This window comes from Bos mutus, chromosome 10, assembly GCF_027580195.1.
Source record: "Bos mutus isolate GX-2022 chromosome 10, NWIPB_WYAK_1.1, whole genome shotgun sequence".
Taxonomy (NCBI): domain Eukaryota; kingdom Metazoa; phylum Chordata; class Mammalia; order Artiodactyla; family Bovidae; genus Bos; species Bos mutus.
In genome coordinates this window covers 6,710,304-6,725,048 of record NC_091626.1, presented here as the reverse complement: position 1 = coordinate 6,725,048, position 14,745 = coordinate 6,710,304, and positions in this window count along the sequence as shown.

Below are 14,745 nucleotides of genomic sequence, written 5' to 3'. Positions count from 1 at the left end.
ATTATACTGAAACAAATACTGTATAATTCCATTTACATGAGGTATCTAGAGTAGTCAAATTCATAGAAACAGAAAGTAGAATGATGGATATCAGGGGTTGTGGGGAGGGGCAAAGGGGGAGTTTCTGAGTATGAAAAAGTTCTGAAGATTGGTTACACAACAATTTGATACACTTTACACTACTGAGGGCTTCCCTGGTAGCTCAGCCAGTAAAGAATCTGCCTGCAATGCAGGAGACCCTGGTTCGATTCCTGGGTTGGGAAGATCCGCTGGAGAAGGGATAGGCTACCCACTCCAGTATTCTTGGGCTTCCCTGGTGGCTCAGGTGGTAAAGAATCTGCCTGCAAATGCAGGAGACCTGGGTTTGATCCCTGCATTGGGAAGATCTCCTAGAGGAGGGATTGGCAACCCACTCCAGTATTCTTGCCTGGAGAATCCCCATGGACAAAGGAGCCAGAGTCAGACATGACAGAGTGACTAAGCACAGCAGAGCACACAACAGAACTTAAGTGTACACTTTAAAGTAGCCAAGATGGTGAATTTTATGCTATGTGTATTTAACCATGCCAATGCAGGAGACATAAGAGACACAGGTTCAATCCTTGGGTTGAGAAGATCCCCTGGAGGAGGGCATGGCAACCCACTCCAGTTTCCTTGCCTGGAGAATCCCATGGACAGAGGAGCCTGGCAGTCTACAGTCCATGGGGTTGCAAAGAGTCAGACACGACTGAAGTGACTCAGCATGCACACACGTATTTAACCACTGGGCTTCCCTGATGGCTCAGCTACAGACAGGTACATACATATTCATAATATTATAGCACTCATTTATTTAGACAAAAACTGTGATATAACTACATTTATAAGATATAGGAAGCTTAGTATGGAGAAGGAAATATTCCATCATTCTATATTTCATCCTTCAGCTACTATGTTCTATCTAATAAGGGAGGTAATTTGATCTCAGCAGGTTACATTCTCCATGCTGTCATGTCAGTTGAAAACAGCTGGTTTGGCCAATGGGTGGCATTGTCAGAAAACTGAATGGAAGAAGAAGAGAAGATAGTATTTTTTTTTTCTTCTCCAATGTCATAAAAACCATTTCAAGCAGTGTTTGTGTTATCCCTATGGCTCCAGCTCCCACCAGACAAGCTCCCCAATGGTTTCAGATTCTGCTTGGTTACCCTAGCTACTGGAACAGCACCTCCTCCCTTCATGTCCCAGACTAGGCTTCCTGACATTGCAAATCTTTGATTTGCTCACCAACCCCTATTAATTGGCTTCTCAGCTTTTCCATTATAGATTCCTGTATTAAAATTCCTCTATTGTGAGAATTTTGTTTCTGCCTAGCAAGTAGCTGGAAAGGTATCATTCTCATCCCAAGAACAACCACCACCACCACCAAAGGATGAATTGCTAGTTTACAACTTTTTAAAAACTCATCAGAGAGCTGAGATCAAAGGCCAGTGAAGCAGTTTGAAAGCCAAGGAAAGACAGGAGCCTCCAAGGAGGTAGAAAACGTTGGCTTACTTGTGGCTGAGTATGGGAGAGAGAGACGCTAAACGCAATACAAGTGGGCAAGAAGAATTCAGCTAAAATTCTTAACAACTTGCTTAAAGGCCCAGTAGGGACTAGTGTGATACCACAGACTTCGTGGGAGCTTCAGACACAGGCGGAGTTCATATTCACTTGCGATTCTTCCATGCAGACCTCCAAAGGGTGCTCCTGAGAAAGACTAAGCAGGGGGAGAGGCAGGAGAGGGCTTCCCTCGGTCGAGTGGGAAAGGCACAAAGCCCATCTGAACCTCATTGTCTGTTGAAGTCACTGGGGAAAGAGCAACCAACCGTGTGCATGCGTGCTCAGTCGTTTCAGTCGTGGCTGACTCTTGGCAACCCCATGGCCAACAGCCCACCAGGCCCCTCTATCCATGCGATTCTTCAGGCAAGAATACTGGAGTGGGTTTCCATGCCCTCCTCCAGGGGATCTTCCCAACCCAGGAATCAAACCCGTGTCTCCTGCAATTCCTGCATTGCAGGTGGATCCTTTACCGCTGAGCCACCTGGGAAGCCCCTAACAAATTCTGCCACCTGTCAATGGAGGGTGACAAGTAAAGGTGTGCATTCTAAACTAGAAAATAACCTCTAAAAACAAACAAATCAAGGATAGCTAATAAGTCAATTGTGGAAATAAATGAAATATTAGAAAATACTCTGTCCACGGAATTCTCCAGGCAAGAGTACTGGAATGGGTTGCCATTTCCTTCTCCAGGGGATCTTCCTGACCCAGGGATCGAACCCAGGTCTCCCACATTGCAGGCAGACTCTTTACCAACTGAGCCACAAGGGAAACCATATAAAATACTCACTTAACCCCCAACAAGAGGAACAAAGAACACAGCAGATTAAAAAAAAGATTACAAAATAGTAGTTTTAAATCCAACCATATCAATAATCACACTAAATATAGATAATCTGTACATTCTAATTAAAAGAGATTATCAGAGTGAATTAAAAGAATTGTACAAGAATGTTGTTAGAAGTTCCATTCATAATAGCAAAAATTGGGAGAAATCCAAATGTCCATCAACAGGTGAACAGATAAACAAGTTGATTTGTTCCTGCCCTAGTGCCATCGTGCTTTAATAACTATAGATCGTGGGACTTTCCTGGTGGTACAGTGGTTAAGAGTTCCCCTGCCAATGCAGGGGACATGGATTCTATCCCTGGTACAGGAAGACTTCCACTTGTCCAGGAGCAACTGGGCCCCTGCACTGAAGTTACTGAATGTGCCTAGAGCCTGTGCTCCACAACAAGACAAGCCACCGCCGTGAGAAGCCCGAGCACCCCAGCAAAGTGTAGTCCCACTCACCGCAACTAGAGAAAGCCCGCACACAGCCACAAAGATCCAGGGCAACCGAATACAAATAAGTAAATTATTTAAAAAATAACTATAGATTGTAATATATTTTCATACCTTGTCTGGGAACTCTCCACTGCTTACTACTCTTTCAACTATGTGTGTGTGAATCCCTATATGTTTTCCTTTCAAATTAACATTAAGACACTCTTTTCAATTCACCCTTCACACCTACCCAAACTCAAGTCTTGATTTAAGGGGAAAAAGTTTCAAACAAGGTTAAATCTACCTACCCAAGGTATAGATTATTTTTTCAGGTGCATCTCAAGAAACAGAACTGCCTTTACTGGTTACCTGCTAAGCTATAACACACCTCACTCCTAATATCCTATCTAGGATACTTTAATTTTTTTATTAACAGAGCTGTTTTAAAGACTTTGGGGCTATGGAGATGAAGAGATTTGCTGTCATCTTAACAGTTCTTCATGGGCTCTGAACCAGTTCTTCACAGACATGATCAGAATTAGAAAGCAGGATGTTTGTTATTTTATTAAATTCAGTTTAACGTAATTCAGTGATCATATGTCATCCACCTATTTGTGCCAGACAAGTCGCTAGTATCTGTGAGTGTCACAGATGAACTAGCCATGGGCTCTGCTGTCAAGGATCTTCTGCAATATGATGGTAGCAACCACATGAACCAAAAAGCTTCATGGAAGGCAAAAACCTCCTAAAGATGCAGAGAGGCTGTGTGGGCACAGAGAAGAGACTTCCTCTTTATGTAATAAAGAAGCAACACGATGAACTATAACATTCTGTGTGAAAATACTGATTCAGCTTCTTGTATCTTCTTCCTAACAAACTCTAAGTCCAGAATTTTGCTGAACCTGGTGCTTTGGTGACTGAATCCAAATTACTTCACTGCTCTTCCAACTCCAACGTTTACAACATCCTGAGCTTGTCTTTTGTTTTGCAATCATATTCCTCACATTACCTATTTAGGTGATAATTTTTTTTTTTTTTTAGCTAAGAAAAGAATTTGCCAAAGAAATTAAAGAGAGAGAGTAAGGTGGGGGGGAATGAAGGGACAACTCTCCATTCAAAACTTTATTGTTAATTATAAATTTGCGGCATAATTTCAGTTCCTAAGGAAGCTTAAATTCTGTTCTAATTACAAGAGACAAGTGGTGTGTATCAGAAGCAGCTGCTCCAGAGAGGTTTTGCTAATAGTCATTTTCATATTGCACACATGCCAATGATTCAGCTTTGCTTCTTTCCATTTCAATCTTGATTGAAATGTTTGAATTTTTCATTTCATCACATACAATGTAAGAAAACTGGTTAATCTCTCAAGATTTTATTATACCTATTCACTTTATTTTCTCAAATCTATGAATAACTGTGTAGGATAACCCAACTAAAATCACTTTTTAAAATACAGGGATAGAGAGAAGAAGAAAGGGAGGGAGAAAGGGACTAAGGGAGAGAAGGAAGAGAAAAGACGAAGGCAGCAAAGGATAAAAAGAATAAATGGAAAGAAGTCTGAAGAGAGGGCAGACTATGGGAGGAGTACAGAATGCAACTTCTTGCATTGTTTATCCATTTTAATAACACATCCAGGCCTGAGTCAAGTGTTAGCTAAAATGTTATAGCTTGGAATTGAGTTTCTCCAGGATCATTCCTGACTTCTTGTCCTCTACTAAGTGTGAGGCCTTGGACAAATTATTTTCTAAGTCTTACATTCTCCATCTATAAAATGGAGTTGATAATAATACCTGCCACCTAAGTTTGACATCATGTGAGGAATATAAGAACTATATTCAGTCATACCCATCAGATAAGCAAATTGTTAATATCCAATAATAACAAGTGTTACTGAGGAGATCAGGAAATAAGATTTTCATACGGTTGATGGGACTATAAAGTGGAAAGCAATTTAACAATAGAAGAATTTAGAAATGCACCATACTCTGACTCAGTTATTCCTCTCCTAGGACGTAGCCTAGAAAAACTCTTGTAAAAGTGAATCAAGAGACACACACAAGAATATTTAGTACTGTATTATTTACAATTGCCAAAAACAGAACAATTCAAATGTCCCTCAGCAAAATGGGCAAATCACAGTATATTCATAGTGAAAAGGAATGATTTAGAGCCACATGTCAATATAGAAGATTCTTCCATACAAATTAAATGAAAGAATCAAGTTTGAGGTTTTAGAATGTCAAGGCAGAATCATAGTGGAATGAGAAGAGGGATGAACTCCACCCAGAGAGCCTAAACTTGAAGCTTAGGTTATTAGCTTACAATAACTAATGTGTTCTTGGTCTTTCATAAGATATTTTTAATATTAGGATAAGGCATTAAAAATTCTCCCTGAAAATCCATGTGAGATGTGGAGGGAAGGGAAATGAGCCTAAAAGTGGTATTTGTTCTTATCTACCCAGGATTCCTAGCCTATTACTTGTTAAACACACTTTTTGTTCCTGTCAGTCATAATTCCCCTAAAACCTGCACCCCAGCCAGTGATTGATGTATTATTAACTAACGTCCAGAGTTGCTCAGATGGTAAAAAAAAAAAAAAAAAAATCTGCCTGCAATGCAAGAGACCCAGGTTTGATCCCTGAGTTGTGAAGATCCCTTGGAGTAGGGAATGGCAACCCACTCTCGTATTCTTGCCTGTACAATTCCATGGACAGAGGAGCCTGGTGGACCACAGTCCAAGAGGATGGCAGAGAGTCAGACATCACTGAGGGACTAACACTTTCACTTTCATCGTTAATTCAGATTCCCTTACTTTTTACCTAATGTCCTTTTTCTGGTCTAGAAGCCCATCCAGGATACCACATGACTTTAGCCGGCACGTCTCTTTAGGCCCTCTTGGCTGAGACAGTTTCTCAGACTTTCCTTGTTTTTGATGATCTTGACAGGTTTGAGGTGTACTGATCAGATATACTGTAGGAAGTCACTTCATTTGTCTAATATGCTTCTCACAGATAGACTTTTGGGGAGAAAGATCATAGAGGTGAAGGATCACTCTCATCATATCATATTAAGGGTACATTTTGTCAGTATGATTCGTGGCCACTGACACTGACCTTGATCACCTGGCTGAAGCAGTGTCTGACAGCTTTGTCCACTGAAGTCACCCTTTTCTCCCATCACTTTCCACACTGTCCTCTTTGGAGGAAGTCACTATGTGCAGCCCACACATAAGGAGTGGAGTGTTACGCTCTCCCATTTTTAGGGCAAGGTACTTACATAAATTATTTGGGACTCTTCTGCATGGATGATCCTTAATTATCCAATTCCAGTATACATGCAGAGTAGTAGAATTGCTAACCTGCACCCCCATGAAAAACAATTTCATCCACTAGAGTAAGCACTCACAGACAATTCTTTTTTCATTCATCTTACAAACTCCTCTCATTTCCAACGTGATTGAGGTCTGTTCATCTCCCTTTACTCACTTGGGTGAGATTGTATAAAATATTTGAAATACATTCAGATTCTCTTGTCCCAGTCTGCATTCTATGCTGAGATCCCCTGACCTCCTATTATAAATGATTCTTTCTTAATTTTTATACATTAAGAATTTGTGCTGCAAAATTTTATGGGTTTTGACAAATGTATAATATCATGAATCCACTACTATAGTATCATACAGAACAGCTTTACCCCACCCTAAAATCTGCATTTCCCCTACTAATCCCTCACTAACCACTAATATTTCCACTATCTGTATAGTTTTGCCTTTCCAAAATGTCATATAATTGGAATAATGCAGGATGTAGCCTTTTCAGACTGGCTTCTTTCACTTGGCAACATGCATTTCAGTTTCCTCCATGTCATCTTGTGTCTTAATGGCTCATTTCTTTTCATCCCTGAATAGTATTCCATTGTATGAATGTACCAGTTTGTTTATCTATTTATCTACTGAGGGACATCTTAGTTGCACAGAACTCTTAGAGATTATGAATACAGTGCTACAAATATTCATGTACAGGTCTTTGTGTGGACAGAAATGCTCAATTCATTTGGGCAAATATCTAAGCAGGTAATTTCTGGGTCATATAGTAAGACTACATTTAGCTTTGTACGAAACTGCCAAACTGTCTCCCAAGTGGCTACAGCAACCACTTTACATTCTTACCAGTAATAAATGAGAGTTGCAATGACAGTTCTTATAGAAACTGCAAGTACTAGCAAACCTTCAATTACATAGACTCTCATTGCCGTAAGACAGGTCTGGGAATTAGGTAGACATTCAGTTTCCACAGTCACGCCTTCTTGGGGGTAAACCTGCACTTCTTGCTATAATTGTGTATAGACAGGATTTATATTTGAGGGAACACAAAGGTATAATTCTTTTCCTCTCCTGCACAGAAAACACATTCTACACACATCCACATTCACAGTTTTCCCCAGAACTGCCATAGCAGCATACACTGGCTAGCTTCTTACTGTGAGGGGCTGCTGGGAGAACTGAGCAAATAAATCTAATCCCAAGCACACTGGTATTTTATCAAGAAGGGAAATGATGTACTGTTAACATCACCATTTTAAGTTTAAGAAATTCCAACAATTAAAAGACTGATTGTCACCAGGAAACTAAAAGCAAGACAAGCAGAAAAGGATATTCCCTGGGTTTAAACTCTTCTTTTCCTATATACTAACCATGTGCCTGTAGGCAAGTTTCTTAGTCTCACTAAGCCATGATTTCTTAATTGTTAAATAGGAATAACAGTAGTAATACCCTTCTCATTGGGTAATAATAATCAACCAATATATAATGACTATCACTTCCCCGCTTTCTTGCTCAATTCAGGACAGCTCTGAAGGGTCATCCCAGCTCTGTAAAATCAGCAGACTCTTCTGTTGCAACTGTATCTTATTTTCACATTTCCCTCTGCCCAATCTTGCCTCCTTCAATCCCTGACAAGTGTTATTCCTGAGAGCTCTTCCTAATGAACTTCCTGCATACAAATCTCCAGCTAAGAAAATCTGGCCTAAGCAGCTAGCATCACACCCACTATTGTTGTCTATTCCAAGGCCCTGGGTCTACAGGGGTAAATGTACAAGCTTCGGTTCTTCATTTGAAGACCCACCTCTTCCTTGAGGACAGAGTGGTCCTCATATCCCCCAAAATGATGCTGCACCTGAATTGTTCAACCTACTCTTAAGCGTTAGTCATCTCCCTACCATAGCTAGTAATGGTGGAGGATGATGGGCAAGGATGAGCAAAGAGAGCAAGAAAGAGACTAAATCAATAGAAGAGGATAAAATATGAGATTTCAAGGAAGTTTAATGGCAAGAGGCAATTTATCAGAAACAAGTCCCTTACCAGGAAAGCTGAGCTGTCCGAAGTGAGTTATACAAAGAGAGATTAATAATAAGCTCCAGGAGGTAGCATTTCCAGAGCTCTGTTAATGTGCACACAGCCAAAGGCCCAGGGAAAAGTCCCTGAGAACTGAACCCATGCCTTGGAATGGCAGCAACCTTAAGTGGGAAATTAAATGATTCCTAATGGTACTGGGGTCCAACTGGACCATACAAAGAGAAAATCGTATTATTAAATGTCAGAGTTCAGTGATTCCTTTTCCTCCCATCCAGCAATTTATAGAATATACATATATTGTCTATATGAACATGCAGATATGTTTCCTTTAAAAAAATTCAGAGATATTTATAGTAAACTTACCTTTGGCCATCCTGTTTATTAGTGTATTTCCCTAAAAAGTATATATTCACTCTTAAAACTATGGTCTTTAAAACAATAAGGCTTCCCTTGTGGCTCAGCTGGTAAAGAATCTGCTTACAATGCAGGAGACCTGGGTTCTATACCTGGGTTGGGAAGATCCCCTGGAGAAGGGAAAGGCTACCCACTCCAGTATTTTGCCCTGGAGAATTCCATGGACTGTATAGGCCATGGGGTTGCAAAGAGTCAGACACGACTAAGCGACTTTCACTTTTAAGACAGTAATAAAAGGGGCCTCAACACTAGCAGTCAAACTGTCAAGAAATCTTTCTTATTAAACTTGGGATGTTGGCTTCTCCTTTCTGCAGAAAGCTTTAATTATCTGATGACTACAGTTTGCAGATTTACTCTAAATGGCTTTCAGGAATAGTGGCTATGAGGGCACAAACAGTGGGCCCTGGGCAAAGCTGTCCAACAAAACAAACATATTTGGAGACCTCGAGGAGTGTACCACTTGCAGTGAACCCATTCCAAATGTATAAAACATGCTGTCCCTCATTTCACATTTTCATCTCAAATCTCATTGCAAAAGATACTTATATTTAAACTACTTATGAAAAAAAAAAGAATTGCAAGAAAATGTAGGGACAGATAAGAGATTCAATTAAGGCAGCTCTGCTACCCTTGAATTCACCCAGACATGAAAATTACCCTTTCTCAGTTAGCCAGTGTGCTAAAGGCCTAGCTCATCAATCAGGTTGTGTCTACTGATGAACCAAATGCACATTTGCCAAGTTCAACTCTCTCTATAGAGACCAAAAGGAGGACCACGACTAAGGGCAATCAGAGATCTGAAGGGTGTGTGCTCTGGGCTCCCGGGGAGCCAGCAGAGGTAATGAATGCCCCATGACCCTGAACACCACTGGGGACACCCAGACACATGCTGAGACTGAGGCCACGCTCAGACAGCTCACTGGGCCCTGAGGTGAAAACCAGACTAGAATCTGATGCAACTCAACAGTCGAAAGGAAAGGCGCTTAAGACAGAGTGACACACAAGAGTATTTGCTATACACCATGCAAACATCAACCAATGGAGAGAATAAATAGTAAAGAACTTGTTTGTAACTTTAAAAGAAAAATAGCTGGAAATCATTTTTTTCCCTATGATACATCTTCCTCTGATGAAATCAGAACAATTGACACACCTAATAAGTCTTCACAGTTTGAGTTTCTTCATAATTGAGAAGATTTTCCAGGGATTCTATCCACTATTCCCAGAAGAGATTCTGAAGGAATGCTTTTTAAAAGCAAAGACACGTTTATAAATCTAATCAGGTCACTCCTGTCCTCTGTCTGGTGGCAGAAATAATGGTCAGTCTGGAGTTCTCCTGAGTGTTGTTAGGCCCAGCACACCCTTGGTACTGGGTTTGAAAACCTCTTGTGTGATGTCCCTCATTTGGCAGTATCGGGAGCTCTGAATAGAGAGGCACCAAGAGATCCAATCACAGCTTAGTGGGGAAGGACGATATGGTAAGTTTCTATCTCATGTGAACAGAGAAGCAAAAAAAAAATATCTGAGAGCAAGCTTGACTGGAAAAGGTCAGTTTTCAATTCAGTCCCAAAGAAAGACAATGCCAAAGCATATTCAAACTACCACACAATTGCACTCATCTCACACGCTAGCTAAGTAATGCTCAAAACACTCCAAGAAATGCGTCAACAGTACATGAACCATGAACTTCCAGATGTTCAAGCTAGATTTAGAAAAGGCAGAGGAACCAGAGATCAAATTGCCAACATCCATTGGATCATCTGTTTTATTGACTATGCCAAAGCCTTTGACTGTGTGGATCACAACAAACTGTGGAAAATTCTTCAAGAGACGGGAATAGCAGACCACCTGACCTGCCTCCTGAGAAATCTGTATGCAGGTCAAGAAGCAACAGGTAGAACCAGACATGGAACAACAGACTGGTTCCAAATTGGGAAAGGAGTATGCCTGCTTATTTAACTTATGTGCAGAGTACATCATGAGAAATGCTGGGCTGGATGAAGTGCAAGCTGGAATCAAGATTGTCAGAAGAAATATCAATAACCTTAGACATGCAGATGACACCACCCTTATGGCAGGAAGTGAAGAAGAACTAAAGAGCCTCTTGATGAAAGTGAAAGAAGAGAGTGAAAAAGTTAGCTGAAAACTCAACATTCAGAAAACTAAGATCATGGCATCCAGTCCCATCACTTCATGGCAAGTAGATGGGAAAACAATGGAAACAGTAACAGACTTTATTTTGGGGGCTCCAGAATCACTGCAGATGGTGACTGCAGCCATGAAATTAAAAGATGCTTGCTCCTTGGAAGAAACGCTATGACCAACCTAGACAGCATATTAAAAAGCAGAGAATTACTTTGCCAACAAAGGTCCATCTAGTCAAAGCTATGGTTTTTCCAGTAGTCATGTATAGATGTGACAGTTGGACTATGAAGAAAGCTGAGCGCTGAAGAATTGATGCTTTTGAACTGTGGTGTTGGAGAAGACTCTTGAGAGTCCCTTGGACTGCAAGGAGATCCAACCATTCCACCCTAAAGGAAATCAGTCCTGAATATTCATTGGAAGGACTGATGCTGAAGCTGAAACTCCAATACTTTGGCCACCTGATGAAAGGAACTGACTCATTAGAAACGACCCTGATGCTGGCAAAGATTGAAGGTGGGAGGAGAAGAGGACGACAGAGGATGAGATGGTTGGATGGCATCACCGACATGACAGACATGAGTCTGAGTAAGCTCTGGGAGTTGGTGATGGACAGGGAGGCCTGGTGTGCTGCAGTCCATAGGGTTGCAAAGAGTCGGGCACGACTGAACTGACTGAACTTGCCCTAAGATCTTCCCTAGTAGCTCAGCTGGTAAAGAATCCACCTGCAATGTGGGAGGCCTGGGTTCAACCCCTGGGTTGGGAAGATCCCCTGGAGAAGGAAACGGCTACCCACTCCAGTATTCTGGCCTGGAGAATTCCATGAACTGTATAGGCCATACATAGCGTTGCAAAGACTCAGACACGACTGAGCAACTTTCACTTGCCCAAAGAGGCTCTGCTAGAGAAGATGAGTTCCAGAACTGACAACTTCTCCATGTTACCATGCTGCCAATGAGAGCAACTAGATGGTAAGGGCACATTACCCTTACCTAGCTTCACAGAAACTGGGCCAGGACCAACACTAACGTAAAGAAAAGGTATGGAATGATGGGTGTCCAGGTGCTTCACCTTGGGGCAGGGTGGAGTTTTAAAATCCCTCCATCACATTCCTTCCCAGGAAGTTGGAAAGCTTTCAGTAAAGCTGTTACACCATGAAAATCAATCCTTATTAACAAGAGAAACATTTGCTTATGATTTGGATGCTCCTGTTGTGATGAAGGACTTGAGGAAGCTGCTGACTCCAAAGTGAAATTCACTTAGTCCTGTCCGACTCTTTGCAACCCCATGGTACAGTTCAGGGAATTCTCTAGGCCAGAATACTGGAGTGGGAAGCCTTTCCCTTCTCTGGACTCCAAAAGCCTACTGCTATCTGTTCAGGATATGACCACTGGATTCACTCCCTGTGGCTGTATGTATCAGCACAAATTGGTACTCAAAGTAGCACACATGCTTTCTCAGCACTTACAGTTTTGGAGGCTTAAATCAGTTTAATTTAAACTGATTTAAATTTATTAATTTAAACTGATTTAAATAAAATTAAAAGTCTTAAATCAGTTTTATTAGACTGATATGAAGGTGTCTCAGGGCTGCTCTCTCTTTAGAGTCTCTAAAGAAGAACTCATCTCCTTTCTTTTCCAGCCTCTAGAACTGAGTCTTTGCATCCCTTGGCTCATGGCCTCTTCCTTCATCTCCAAAGCCAACAGAGTGTTGTCTTGCTTGTCTTCACATTGCCTTCTTCTGGACTCAAATCTCCTTGCCCCCCTCTTATAAGAATACTGATGATTACATTTAGGGCCCAGCAGATAATCCAGGATGATCTCCCCTATCACAACATCCTTAACTTAGTCACATCTGCAAAATCTTTCTGCCTTGTAAGGTTCCAGGGATTAAGCTCTACATACCTTTAGGGGTCATCATTCAGCCTACCACAGCTAGGAATCACGACTCCCCCGGGTTCACCACACTAGTAAAATAAAGCTAGGCATGTGGGGAAAGGAAGAGGATAGGAAAGGGAAATGAAGGGCCCCAGCACAGGGGGATTGTCATCTGAGACAGCGCTTTTAGGGCCTCAAATACCCACCTCTGGGCTCCATATTGTTCTGGAGTGAACCCACTTGCTCTTGTGTATAGATAGCAGGCTGCCATTTATATAAAAGGGAGAAAAAAGAAATAGAAATATGAATGTGATTTTATACAGTTAAAATATCTCTGAAAGTATATAAACAAAACTGGTAACACAGATTAATCCTGGAGAAGGTACCGGGGAGTGGAGGGTCAAGGGTAGGCGAATGAATTTCCTCAGGACACTCTTTTTGAATATTTTGAATTTTCTACCATATGATTGCTTTATGTGTTTAAAAAATTAACAAAAATTAAAACTTGGACATCCTGGAAAGGCCATTCTAGTTCGAGTTCTTCGTAAACTCAGGGTAACAATTCAACTTCTCTTTCTGCCCAATCTTGCCTTCTTCCATTTCATCCACAGGTGTTGACCCCAAGGGCACTCAATAATGAACAAATGCACACTAAACTCCTTCTCCGAGTGTGTCCAGGGAAGGAATCTTATATTCATTTTTTCAGCAAATTTGTAAAATTTTCAAAAGTCAGATATCTTAGCTGTAATTGATTAAGGTTACTAACAGTTAGAACTGGACATGGAACAACACACTGGTTCCAAATAGGAAAAGGAGTACGTCAAGGCTGTTTATTGTCACCCTGCTTATTTAACTTATATGCAGAGTAAATCATAAGAAATGATGGGCTGGAAGAAGCACAAGCTGGAATCAAGATTGCTGGGTGAAATATCAATAACCTCAGATATACAGATGACACCACCCTTATGGCAGAAAGTAAAGAGGAACTAAAAAGCCTCTTGATGAAAGTGAAAGTGGAGAGTGAAAAAGTTGGCTTAAAGCTCAACATTCAGAAAACGAAGATCATGGCATCTGGTCCCATCACTTCATGAGAAATAGATGGGGAAACAGTGGAAACAGTGTCAGACTTTATTTTTCTGGGCTCCAAAATCACTGCAGATGGTGATTGCAGCCAAGAAATTAAAAGACACTTCCTCCTTGGAAGGAAAGTTATAACCAACCTAGATAGCATATTAAAAAGCAGAGACATTACTCTGCCAACAAAGGTCCGTCTAGTCAAAGCTATGGTTTTTCCAGTGGTCATGTATCAATGTGAGAGTTGGACTGTTAAGAAAGCTGAGCGCCGAAGAATTGAAGCTTTTGAACTGTGGTGTTGGAGAAGACTCTTGAGAGTCCCTTGGCCTGTAAGGAGATCCAACCAGTCCATTCTAAAGGAGATCAGTCCTGGGTGTTCTTTGGAAGGACTGATGCTGAGCTGAAACTCCAATACTTTGGCCACCTCATGTGAAGAGTTGACTCATTGGAAAAGACTCTGATGCTGGAAGGGATTGGGGGCAGGAGGAGAAGGGGATGACAGAGGATGAGATGGCTGGATGGCATCACCGACTCGATGGACGTTAGTCTGAGTGAACTCCGGGAGTTGGTGATGGACAGGGAGGCCTGGTGTGCTGCGATTCATGGGGTCGCAAAGAGTCGGACACGACTGAGCGACTGAACTGAACTGAACTGAATTGACTCTCCATCTCAGCTTCTGCTCCTTCATGTTTCCCATCATGCTGTGGAGTGCTGGAGGGGCTGTGGCTCTTGAGGACTCCATTAAGTTTAATTGGGAATACAACCAATGAGGTTTAAGTCCATTTTTCTTGGTTAAATTACATTTATTAATTTTTCCTAATGATAATATCATTTTGGAAACTACAGAAAGTAAAAATCACCTATGACACCTCTACCATTAATCATTCTGTATATTTCAAGCCATCTGCACCCACCATACTTGAACTAAGTCCTTGGATCATTTCAAGTTCAGTCCTGTCAAGAAATTCTTACTCAGAAAGTCAGAGACAATCCTTAAATATGTAGTTTTTGGATGGAAACACCAAGATAACAAAAAAGTGAAGT